The sequence below is a fragment of the Balaenoptera physalus genome, assembly GCF_965194825.1.
Source record: "Balaenoptera physalus genome assembly, chromosome: 9".
Taxonomy (NCBI): domain Eukaryota; kingdom Metazoa; phylum Chordata; class Mammalia; order Artiodactyla; family Balaenopteridae; genus Balaenoptera; species Balaenoptera physalus.
The window spans coordinates 31,594,401-31,607,375 of NC_138888.1; the positions used below are offsets into that span (position 1 = coordinate 31,594,401).

The 12,975-nt window shown below is 41.9% G+C and overlaps 1 pseudogene across 1 annotated transcript; it reads left to right on the top strand.

The window, feature by feature from the left end:
* The first annotated feature begins 1,231 nt into the window (after positions 1 to 1,231).
* On the top strand, positions 1,232 to 7,408 carry LOC309666850 (small ribosomal subunit protein uS2 pseudogene; annotated as a pseudogene). Its single transcript has one exon. The product of its transcript is annotated as a small ribosomal subunit protein uS2 pseudogene (transcript).
* Positions 7,409 to 12,975: the final 5,567 nt, after the last annotated feature.

Genomic DNA, 12,975 nt, shown 5'->3' on the forward strand with positions numbered 1-12,975 from the left:
TGAGTCAGAGAATCTTTAAATAAGAAGACAACTAAAGTTAGAAGCTATAAAGCAGCTTTTTTTTTTTAAATAAAAGGTAAATATAAAAATTAGAAGTCCCATTTGATGTTAAATTATGGACCATATTCTGGTGCTGCAAAGGTGGGAATAATCCCCAGGCTGACAAAGGGCATAGATGATTCATTAAGATGCACTGGTGTGACATACTTTTCCTTACAAACTGCTCAGTCTATAATTCCTGCATTTGGAAATGCACTGTCCCCTCCCTGGAACAGCAGTGAAACAAGAGAGGCTAGATATAGTGAGTAGCCTAACTCTTCCCTTGTCTGTCCCCACCTCTCCCACACACACACACACACACACACACACACACACACACACACACACACACGTCATTTCTAATTAACCCTCATGGGAGTGAGAAATTGCTCCAGAAACGGGCTGGGTCTGGGCCAGGGTTTCCATCACCAGATTTGGGGCTGGGCAGGGATGTGAGAGTGGGCTGCCCTGCAAAGGAACGAGTGGGTCGATCTGAGGAGAGGACAGGTGGCCTGAATCCTCCAGGGCTCTGCTGAGCTGAAGCTGACCCATGCTGCCAAAAAAGCAGGTAGATATAGAGATCAAGATCAGAGAGATCCCGGCTGACATGCTCTGATGGGGAAAAGGAGAGGTGGGGACTGGCCAAGCCTATGTAGGCAACATGGACATTTACATAACACATTACAGTTTATGAGCGCTTTTCATCTTCACTATGCCATTTGTTTTTAAGCAACTGAATTATGTAAGAGGCAGATAATATTCTTATTCCTGGATAATATAAGTATCCCCATTTATTTTCATAAATGAAGAAATTGAGGCTTGCCAGATATCACAATTTTAGTGAGGACAGAGCTATAACTCAAACCTACATCAGTTCATGCCTCTTAAGCTTGTGTTGTTTGGAATATCAGCCCCCAATAGACCTAATAGGTTAGCTGCAGATCAAAACACAATGCAATAAATTCAAGCCTTCCAGTATGGCTGGAGCTGAGTTTGTGATGGAGGCGGATGGTAAGCAGTTTGGCCTGGCTTGTAAGCTGTTTTCAAGAACTTATAATTTATTCTAAAGGCAGTGGGGGCTTCCCTGGTGGCGTGGTGGTTAAGAATCCTCCTGCCAATGCAGGGGACACAGGTTCAGGCCCTGGTCTGGGAAGATCCCACATGCCGTGGCGCAACTAAGCCCGTGGGCCACAACTACTGAGCCTGCACTCTAGAGCCTGTGAGCCACAACCACTGAGCCCGTGTACCACAACTACTGAAACCCGCACGCCTAGAGCCCGTGCTCTGCAACAAGAGAAGCCACTGCAATGAGAAGCCCGCGCGCAGCAACAAAGACCCAACGCAGCCAAAAATAAATTAATTAATTAAAAAAATAAATAAAATCTGTGAATTAAAAAAAAGAAAAAGGCAATGGGAAGGATGTATTCAAGTTTGTATTTCAAAACAGGGATCAGCAATCTATGCATCAGAAGCCAAATCTGGTCCACTGTCTGTTTCATAATTAGTTTTATTAAATCACATTTATGCCTATTTATTGTCATATTGTCTATGGCTGACGTCGTGCTACAGAGGTAGACTTGAATAGTTGCAACAGAGGTCATAGGGCTCTCTCTAAGGTAATTACTATTGGCCCTTAACAGAAAACGTTGGCTGACTGTTTCAGAGAGATCTCTGACTGTGATGTTGACTAGAGGCAACCAAGATGAGACGCAGCAGCCCAGCCAGAAGTCAACTTCAAAAGTTTAGTGAAAGATGACAAGAATCTAAAGTAGGTTTGGGGCAATGGCAATGACCTCAAAGATCTGATGTGAGGATTCTGAAAGACTTGGAGCCTGGATATATAATTTGAGGAACTGGAAAGATAAGAATGATTCCAATTACACTATTAGATTTTTTTAAGACAGTAATTGATGGCACAGGATTAGATTCTTCAGCCAGAAAGAGAATAAAGAGTGAGAGAAAAGGTCCCAGGCAGAACCTCAAAGAATGTAGATGTATAAACACTGGGCAAACAGAGAGACGCACTCAGAGAAAATTTAGAAGGAGTTCCCAGACGGGTGAGAGGACAGCCGAGGGTCAGTTGTGTCAAACACGCCACTGGATGGAGGTGAGGACCCAAAACTTGCCATTGGATTTGTCTAGAAGGAGCAGTTGCTATGGAAAGGCAAGAGGCATACCCCAGACTTTGGTGGGCAGAGAAATGGCAGAGAGGTGAGGAAGTGGGGAGAGAAATAGACACAACGTTTACAAGTGCTTGATTTGGAAGGGAAAGGTAGAAATAGCCAGGCAGCTGCAGGGAAACCTAAGACTAAGCAACAGTTTCATTCTTTTGTTCTTTGTCTTTTACTAAAGGAACTCTGTGAGCAAGTTTAGATAATGAGGATGAGCCAGCAAAGAGAGAAACTGAAGATACAGGGGTCAGTGAGGCTGACTGATGGAGGATGGCTGCCACAGAGGCAGGAGGGAAAATCCAGAGCAAGGAGAAAACAAGATCATTTATTGAAAGTGAAGAAGGATGCCACAGAATAGGTGGTTTGAGTAGTCATTATAGACAATGGCAAAGAGAAAAATAACTAGGGCAGTCCAGAATTGCCAGGCAGAACTAAAGGTCCAGCTGAAGATCTGTGAGTTGCATGATTTTCTCCACCAGTGTGAACAGTTTAAGTAGAAAACTAAACACAACATTTCAGGAGTGAGGAGTTGCAATAACTCAATAGTTCAGCTGAGAGAAGTGGTCTCTAAAGTCTTTGGTATAAAGGATACATTCTTATCCTTCCACCTCTGTGAATATTTTTCACTTCTTGAATCAAAGTGGAGTCCCAAAGACTACAATTGTGGACCACAGCAACTTAGCCTCTCATAGACATGTCTTCACTCAGTTTCAATTAAATTTTCTGGCCTTTCCAAGCTATCCAGAGAGAGGTCCATATGGCGTTGTTCTGGGTTCCTGTTGTAACTTAAAGGGAAATTTTCACAATGTCGGGAGCCCTTGATGTCCTGCAAATGAAGGAGTAACCCACTTAGGTGGCACCAACCTTGACTTCCAAATGGAACAGTACATCTGCAAAAGGAAAAATGATAGCATCTATATTACACATCTGAAGAGATCCTGGGAGAAGCTTCTGCTGGCAGCTCATGCCGCTGTTGCCCATTGAAACCAGCTAACATCAGTGTCATATACTCCAGGAATACCAGCCCGCAGACTGTGCTGAAGTTGGCTGCTGTCACTGCTACTACTCCTATTGCTGGCTGCTTCACTCCTGGAACCTTCACCAGCCAGATCCCAGCAGGCTTCCAGGAGCCAAGATTTCCGCTGGTTACTGATCCCAGGGTTGCCCCCCAGCCTCTCATGAAGGCGGTTATGTTGACCCGCCTACAGTTGCTCTGTGTAACATAGACTCTCCTCCATGCTATGCAAACCATGCCACCCAGTACAGCAACAGGGAGGGGTGGTGGATGGCAGCCGGGGAAGTTCTATACATGCGTGGCGCCACCTCCCGTGAACACTCGGGAGGTCATGCCTGATCTCTACTTCTACGGAGATCCTGAAGAGATTGCAATAGAACAGTAAGCCACTGATTAAAAGGCTGTGACCAAGGAGGAATTTCAGGGTCAATGGACTGCTCCAGCTCCCTAATTTACTGCTACACAACCTAAGGTTGCAGACTGGTCTGAAGGCATGCATGTGCCCCTTGTGCCTATCCAGCAGTTCCCTGCTGAAAGCTGGCACGTTCAGCCTGCCACTGAAGACTGGTCTGCCATTCTTACTGCTCAGGCCACTGGGTAGGTAGGAACAACCACTGAATGGTCTTAAGCTGTTCTACCACAGACTCTTTTTTTCTTTCCCCAGCACTATAGTTTATTTTTATAGATACTGATATTTCCTTCATTTACAGTTTATCCCAGAAGCTGCCGTGGTAAGTACAAGTATTAGATTGTTTCTGTTCATAATTGCTTCATTAAGAATAAACACAAATCAATCTGACAAAATGAGTTCTTTACCTGGGAATTTGGACTCAAGAACAGGAGAGTCACATAATCTTTCCCCAGGCTTCCAGAGACTCTTAAACAGGAAATGAAAATAAGGTTGACAAAAAATAAAGTTTCCAAAAAGAAATTTCTGATTTCTTCTAATCTATCGATTGAAGCCCAACTTCACTGGCAGCTGTAGTAAAGACCCTACCTTGATCCTAAGCTGTGTTAAACCCAAAATTCAAGTGAGTCTGAGGATGTCTGAGACTCTAGCCTGATGGGGGAGACTCTAAAAGTACCTTTATATGAGGGTGAGAGGAGCAAGATGGGAAAGACATCTTAAGAGACAAGAGAATCAACGTATTGACATCTTCAACGTTGATACAATCAAAGCTCGCCAATTAGTATTTCACCAAACTCACTGTGAGGCAATGGACACAAGGTATCAGCATCATTGGTACGAAGAGTTACAATCTGAGGGCTTGCTTATTTGGAGGCAAACATTGTTCCAGGTCCTTGGCCTACGTTGTCTCATTTAATGCAGCAAACTTCTGAAGGGGTATTATTATTGTTTCTCTTTAATTGCTGAAGAAACAGGCTTGAGATACTAAGTGACTTTCCTGAGATCACACAGCCGGTTGTTAGTAGCACCAAGCTCCACACTGGTGAAGCCAAAACTATCCTAGACACCTCTCTAACGATAGGAGTATCATCAGCCCACAAAGTCAGGTATACAAGAAACTTTTGAAAATTTCTTTAACTCAATTTAATTTCTATCTGAAGCCTCATCTTGAAACTTCTACTACTATTCACCTGGGCCATTTCAAGATTTCACCACTCTCATTCTACTCTGAGTTAATGACAATGTTTGGGAGCTGATGTGGCATCAAGGCATTGGGTGCACCCTGAATTTTAGCAATCTGCCCACAGTAAATACTACTAACACAGCCATTGTTCCATTCAGTGTGGCCCCTGGACCATGGGCCAAAACTTGTCAAGTACAGCAAATTGGATTCTTTTGTGCTTTTTTTTTTTTTTAACATCTTTATTGGAGTATAATTGCTTTACAATGGTGTGTTAGTTTCTGCTTTACAACAAAGTGAATCAGTTATACATATATATATATTCCCATGTCTCTTCCCTCTTGCATCTCCCTCCCTCCCACCCTCCCTATCCCACCCCTCTAGGTGGTCACAAAGCACCTAGCTGATCTCCCTGTGCTATGCAGCTGCTTCCCACTAGCTCTTTTGTGCTTTTTAAATGTAGAATTAGATTGCCTTTGGGCAGGGCACACACTCTAGAGTTTTGTACACGCCCCATTAGTGTCCCATTCACACCACTTCCAACCTCACATGTATGTTACCCACCAGGAACCTGGATACATTGAGTTTATGAGCCTGGTTAGAGAACCCACAAAGCCTTGGTCTCCATGGTCTTGTTTGCCTTAGTCTCTTCTGCTCTTGAGACCCAAGATCTTCTCTGCTAGCACGACCAGGAAGTAGGGCAAGAACTTGCCCATCTCTTTCTCCACAGCCCGGGGCTCTGGGGACTATTTCTCATCTTGTGGAATCCTTTACCCACCATGCTTATTAAGGTCACTTTCTCTGGGCCCACAAATTTTCTCCCCCCTCCAGGGCTTCAGATTTGGAAAATAAAAGCCAGAATTTCCAAGTTTATCCTGCCCTTTCCTCTCTGGAGGTAGGGGTGGGGGCAGGGAGGGGGGAACTTAGGAACTGTTTCAACAAAGAAAATACAGGGAGGGGAAAAATATGATAATAGAGGATAAAATAATACCAAAATAATATCTTGCCACTTTAAGTATTTTAGAAGAAAAATGCCACTTGACTGTAAGTAACAAAAAGTATAGAATAAAGGTCTTTGGATGATCTGGGTGAGAGTTCCACTAACTTATCTTCTGGCACCAACCCAGAAACCACACAGAAGGGGAAAATACGCAAAATACAGCGCAGTGCATTTAATATCCAAGAAAGTTAGAAGCTGAAAAAGCTGTGCTTTCACATAAGAGCAATTGTACAAGCCTCTTCTCAGTATGTATTTGGGAGCCTTCTGAGAGCATGGGGAAGTGCTTTCTGGTGGTATGATTTCACGGAGCACTGACACCATCTCATTCCTTGTCCCAGTTCTAATCTGTGCTGGTTGACACCATCAGGGCTCTCATAAGTGGCGTCATCTTCTTTTTAAATCACAGAACAGTTTTCTGTGTCCTCTTTGCTTTTCTATTTCTCCCAAGATGGCAGCTGGAAAAAAAGAATATTAAAAAATGATGAAGGACCAAGTACAGGGAGAATGTAGCGTGGCATTTGTGGGGTTTTGTCTACTTTTATCTAAGTGTAGCTCTTCAAGGAGGCGTCTCATGAGTCTGTTATCAAGTCGTTTATATGAGATGTTTTCTCCTGAAAAAAAAGTGATAATTGCTATTTCTCTTGCAGTCTGGCAGTCTCTAAAAGCCCAGATTAACTTTCACCTCGAGACAGTATTATTTGTACCAAGTCATACATGAAAATATATTCCAGGCCTATAGACTGGGTTCAGAAGTACAGAATGTGGAGATTTAAAAAGCTCCCTGAGCAGCTGAGTGTGCAGGTTGGGACAGGTAGAGGTATGGCAGGTAAAAGGAGCGGCAGAGAGATATTGACGGTCTGTGTGGGCAGGCTGAGTTAAGCATCCCGGAAATGCAGCCTAGGGACCTAAAAGAATATGGAAGAATTGAACATTGCGACTGTCTTAGGCAATAAATGGCAGATGATACTGGAGGCAGGACCAACTCCGAGAAATGGAAGACCTAGACATTAGCCACAGGTTTGAGGGGCCTAAGCAATGGTGAAAGCTAGTGGGCAACCAGACCTCACAAATGTTTGATTTAACCTCGCACAGCCATTCTGGGTAAGTATTTTCCCTGTGCGCCGAAATGAGGGAGCTAAATGTCAAAGGGAGTTAAATGAATTGCCTGGTCGTATATTTAGTGAAGTGATTCAGACCAGATTTCATCCCAAGTCCTTTCAAGTCCACTCAAAAGCCTGAACATTTTCTAACTTCACCAAAACTGACAGGGTACAGACCTGAGGTCCTCTCAGGCAGCATCCTGTCCCAGCAGTTCTGGAGCCTGCAGTGTTTCTCAAAACATGATCTGTGAAACCCCCCACTCCAATAAAAATCACTCTAGCCACTTGTAAAAAATAGTAACTTCTGGGACTCTTCCCCAGATATTCTGATTCAGAAGGCCTGGAATGGATTTCAAGAATTTTAACTTTTCTTAGAGATCCAGATATAAGATATCCAATGACATTGCTCCATTTTCTTGGCCACTGCAATTGAATTATGGTTGGGCATAAGACCTAGGCAGGGCCAATTGGTGTCTTCTCTAAGATTAATATATATATATATATACATTATATATATATATACATTATATATATATTTATATACACACATATACACACACACTTGAAGAGAGCAATATTCTTTCTAATGATACTGCTAAGCTTTGAGGTTGTGAGCTAGGTTGGCTGGGGTTCCTCTTGCCTACCATGTAGAAGGAGATTCTCTATAGAAGTTTACAAATCAGAAATAAGCTTTCAAGTTCCCTGGATGTAGTGATGTCTAAAGTCTACCTTGGATCTCCTAGTTTTTGAGCCCATGTTCCTTTTTTTCCCTTTCTTAAGCTAGTTTAAGTTGGGTCTCTGTCACTTGCAACAAGGTGGCCTTGCTAGAGTTTACGTGAAAGAAACCAGAAGGTTTACATGAGTGCAGTATGAGTCACCAATGTAATGGGACTTCTAAATCCACCAAGGTTTTCCTTGGTTTCAGAGCAAAGGGTCTAAGTTACATGTTGTTTTTCTTGTACGTCTTAATCCTCATGCTGTCCTTGGCTGATCCTGTCCACTTCTGTGCCTTCAGTTACAATGATTCAGAAACCAGTATATCCATCTACATCGCTCATCTGTGGTTTTGATCTTCTTTGCTTGTGATTCAAAGTCTGCTGGACATTTCCACTTGGGTGTCCCCGGGCCCACAAATCCAACAGGTACAAACATGCATTAATGATCTTTTCCCCCCAGATATGATTCATCTCTTGTTCTTGTCTCTGTGAAAAGCATAGCCATTCTCCCAAGTCCAAAGCCAGAAGCCTGGGCACTCTACTTAACACCTCCCTTCCCATCACCATCCCTACCTTTCTATTACTACATCAAGTTGGTTCTGCCATCTAAACTCCAAACATACATCTAAATACCCAAATACAGCTTACAAAGCTATTCGTAATTTGGCTATTGCTTACCTAGATTGTTCCATTTTTGTCCTCCTCTGCTTTTGGATTTTATGTGCTAGCCACTTTAAACTTTTTCAGTACCTTGAAGCACCATCCCATACTCTCTTTTGCCTCTGGGCCTTCCTATAAGTTGATCAAGTTGTCTGGAAGTCTCTTCCCTCACCTCTCTCTCTGCCCGTGAACTCCTATTCTGTCTGTAAGACTCAACTGAGATGTCACGTTTGGAAAGACTTGCCTCTGACCATGAGTATGGCTTAGGTTCCCCTATTGTAAGTTCTCACAGTGTCCCAATAATTCCTCGTTGTAGCAATATTCAGTATGTTTAGCTTACTTTTCAATTTTTTAAGAGATAGAAAATTTACATAAGTGGAGAGAAATATTATGTCACGGATGGAAAATTAAATCATTTCTTCTCAAATTAATTTTTAAGCTTAACCCAGTATAATCATCCACGGTTGGATTTTTTAATCGATAAAATTATCCTAAAATTCATCTAGAAGTATAATTGAATGAAAAATAGCTTAAAATTTTCAAAAGAAAAAAGAAAAAAAGAAAAAGAGATAACGGGAAATTGACCTTATCAGTTATCAAAACCTGTTAAAGATATAAATGTTAGAATGCTGCTTAAAATTATTCAACGGCTTTTTATTTCATTAATAAAATTTCTTAACAAGGGCCTACCTGAGTTGCATTTATTTGGTGGGACCTAATTTCTATCCAGACTCCTACCTACAAGGCTGTCTAGGAAGTATAGTGTTAGCTTTCCAAGCTAGGGAGAAAAGGAAGATGAACTAGAAGGAATGGGGGATGGAGGTTGAGTTCTAATCATCCACATCCGCCCCAAGAATTCTGCTCCTGGTTCTGAGTTTGTTCCTGGTCCTTGTCTCAAGACTTGGAATTATTTTATTGACTTTGTGTAGCTATCTTTTTGGGAGGGGGGTGTTCTCCATGCACTTCTCCCATTTCCAAACGTAAGCTTCATAAGGCCAAGAATTATGTCTGTACTGTTCATTATTATATCCACAGAGATAATGAATAAATACCTGTTTGATTAAAATGTAAATAAAAGAGGCCTCACTGAGCCTTGAACTATTAGACCCACTGCTTAAGGTAGTGATGCATTCTGAAGACTACAGTTTAAGAGAAACAAAAACAAGCTAGACTGAATTACAAGAGGTTGGCATTGATGATGAGAAGCTACAGGTACCTTGTCATATAAGGAATGGGAAAGGAAATATTTTAGCTGAAGACAGAAACTCAAGAAAAATGGGAGTGCTGACTTCAATAATTTGAAAGTCTATCACATGGAAAAAGGAATAGACTGATTTTGTTGTTTCAGAGAATAAGACTAGAACCAGTGGATGGACGTTATAGAGAATCAGAATTCAACTCAGTGTCAGGAAGAATTGCCGCCTAACGTATTCACCAGGAGATGGTGAGTGTCTTTCCATGGGAAATGGTCCTACTCAGGGATGTGGTTCCTTTATCACTGGATCTGGGGGGTGGTGGACTGAATGACTTCTGAAGCCTCTAGGATCTAAAAATAGACATATATCTTCCAAATTCTTATTGAAATGCCTGATTATGCAAGTTGTTAATGTTTCACTTCTTTAGGACTAAAACAAGTCATTCATAGCCTTAGACCATGACAAAGCCTTCAAAGAATTCCAAGCCACAGCATGGCTGAACTGTAGATCTGGAAATACACCAGGCTATTGTCACCCTTCACCTTCCAGTCATCCTACACCGAGTAGGTTTATAATTCCGCACTTCACACGGCTCTTCACACAGTATTAGCAAGGCAATTTCAGTTATACTCATTGGCTATTCACCCCCATACTCTCTTGGTGGGAGGCTGATATTATTCTCCTCACCTTAAAAGCAAACAGAAGCACAGACACTTGAAGTACTTTTCACAAGGTCACTGGAAATTAGAGGAAGGCCCCAGCAGCTTAGCCTGGTGCTTAATTCCCTGAGTCACACAACCCCTCACTGCTGCTCTGCAGGAGGCCTGGGTTGAGAGTCTCAGGAAAACATGGCAGTGGCTTTAGTTCTGGTTTTCTGCTCATGCTTTTTTTTTGACTATTCAAAGATCATCCGCTGTTTTTATTTATTTATTTTTTATTTTATTATTATTTTTAAACATCTTTATTGGAGTATAATTGCTTTACAATGGTGTGTTAGTTTCTGCTTTATAACAAAGTGAATCAGCTATACATATACATATATCCCCATATCTCTTCCCTCTTGCATCTCCTTCCCTCCCACCCTCCCTATCCCACGCCTCTAGGTGGTCACAAAGCACAAAGCTGATCTCCCTGTGCTATGCAGATTCTTCCCACTAGCTATCTATTTTACATTTGGTAGTGTATATATGTCCATGCCACTCTCTCACTTCGTCCCAGCTTACCCTTCCCCCTCCCCGTGTCCTCAAGTCCATTCTCTACGTCTGCGTCTTTATTCCTGTCCTGCCCCTAGGTTCTTCATGACCTTTTTTTTTTTTTTTTTAGATTCCATATATATGTGTCAGCATACGGTATTTGTTTTTCTCTTTCTGACTTAACTCACTCTGTATGACAGACTCTAGGTCCATCCACCTCACTACAAGTAACTCATCAGTTTCATTTCTTTTTATGGCTGAGTATTATTCCATTGTATATATGTGCCACATCTTCTTTATCCATTCATCTGTCAATGGACACTTAGGTTGCTTCCAAGTCCTGGCTATTGTAAATAGAGCTGCAATGAACATTGTGGTACATGACTCTTTTTGAATTATGGTTTTCTCAGGGTATATGTCCAGTAGTGGGATTGCAAGGTCATATGGTAGTTCTATTTTTAGTTTTTTAAGGAACCTCCATGCTGTTCTCCATAGTGGCTGTATCAATTTGCTCATGCTTTTGAATGGGTAAAGCAATAATTGTGCTTTTCCAAAACAAATTTATTTTTTCAGAGATAAAGAAACTCAGGAGCATAATTCTTTGACAGGATGCTTATTTTGCAATACAATGCCTGGATTCTGATTATTCTGTCTTGATCTAGAAGATTCCAGAGACATATACCTCGGCTAGTAAGGGTTTTAATAAATACTGCGTATACGTGGTATTTTAGTGGAGAAGTGATTCTTCATTCCTCCCAAGTACTGCTTTAACCATGATGGAACTGGATAGGGAATGTTTAACAGAAGGGTGCTTATCTGAAGGGACACTCAGTTTGTAGCTATATGTGTCCTTCCATCTGCCCATTCGTGAATTATTCAACCAACATGAAACAGCACTGTTTGAGGGTGGGTTCTTTTTTCAAATGGTGGAATTTAAATAAGCTCTATTCCCCGAAATAACTAAAAAAAAAAACAAAAAAAACCCCTACATCAGCACCTCCAACACTCCAACACAGGCAAAGTTGGCCAAGGGCTGTATTTATCATCACCAGCTCTGCAGGATTTTTAAATTTTTCCAAGGAAACTGAAGGAAGCTGGTTTTCAAAGAAAAAGGACATTTTAAAAAATCCATTCAATTCTTAAATGTATTATCCAACAGTCATATCTTGATTTTGAAGTAATTCTCCTTGGAGGAAGATAAATAGTAGATTTGCTGCTTGTGGATGTTTAACTCTTTCTGACGAAGAGAATGACTCTAGAGAGAGTCCTGCATGGAGAGAGGATCAGGAAAGGAAAAGCTAGTACCAGACTTCTCCCTGCCTATAGGAGGCATTGTATGAGAGCAACCGCAACTGCACCAGTAGGACTTGCCTCTCGGCTCGAAAATTATTTTTAAATGTTTTGGGGTTGAGTGTGTGTGTGTTACACAAAGGTGAAAACCTTTCTGGAATAACCCCAGTTTTAAAAATCAGAATGGCGTATGTCTTTAGAGCCACATGAAATGCAATCCAAACAGTACCTGCTACTACCCTTTTCAAAGACTCAATGACACAATTTCATAACGTGCAATATGTAACCGCTCAGAGCGTGGAAAACACCTTATAAGATTAAGAACATCAGAGTTCAGTCACAAGTACCCACATGTTGAAGGGCAATTTATTAAGATATTAATGTTGTGGGGGTTTTTGTTTGTTTTCTTTGTTACTTTTTTTTTTTTAACATCTTTATTGGAGTATAATTGCTTTACAATGGTGTGTTAGTTTCTGCTTTATAACAAAGTGAATCAGCTATTTTGCTTGCTTTCTATTTTACTTGTTTGCCTGTGGAAGAATGAGAAAGAATGAGGCATATTTGTCCTTCCCCCACAATCCCAGCCTTCGTGATGAGCAAGGATTGAAGTCCAGAAGATCTGTGGCTTTCTTTACTCCCAGCTCAGAATTAAAAGATTCTGAAAATGTCTGCCTTATTGGGGTGGTGGATGAGGAATGGAGGTCTGTGTGTTTGGGAGTGGAGGTGCAGGGTAGCCTGAGCTGAAAGAGCTTGCTCTGACCAGGAAAGCAGATGGGGGCCTGAGGGAGGGACAGGGACCCTCCCCACCTGGGCAGGTGGCATTGGGCAGTGGGAGGACAGAGAGAGAACAGCTCTCACAACATTCTGGGGGGACGGCAGGACCCCTGGGGAGGCAACGCCTGTCTGGTGCAACTAGACAGCCTAGACTCTGGGAAGGGAACCTCAATACTTGGCAAAGATGTCTCTGCCCCTGAGTTGATAAACCAATGGAACCAACTGTTCTCTG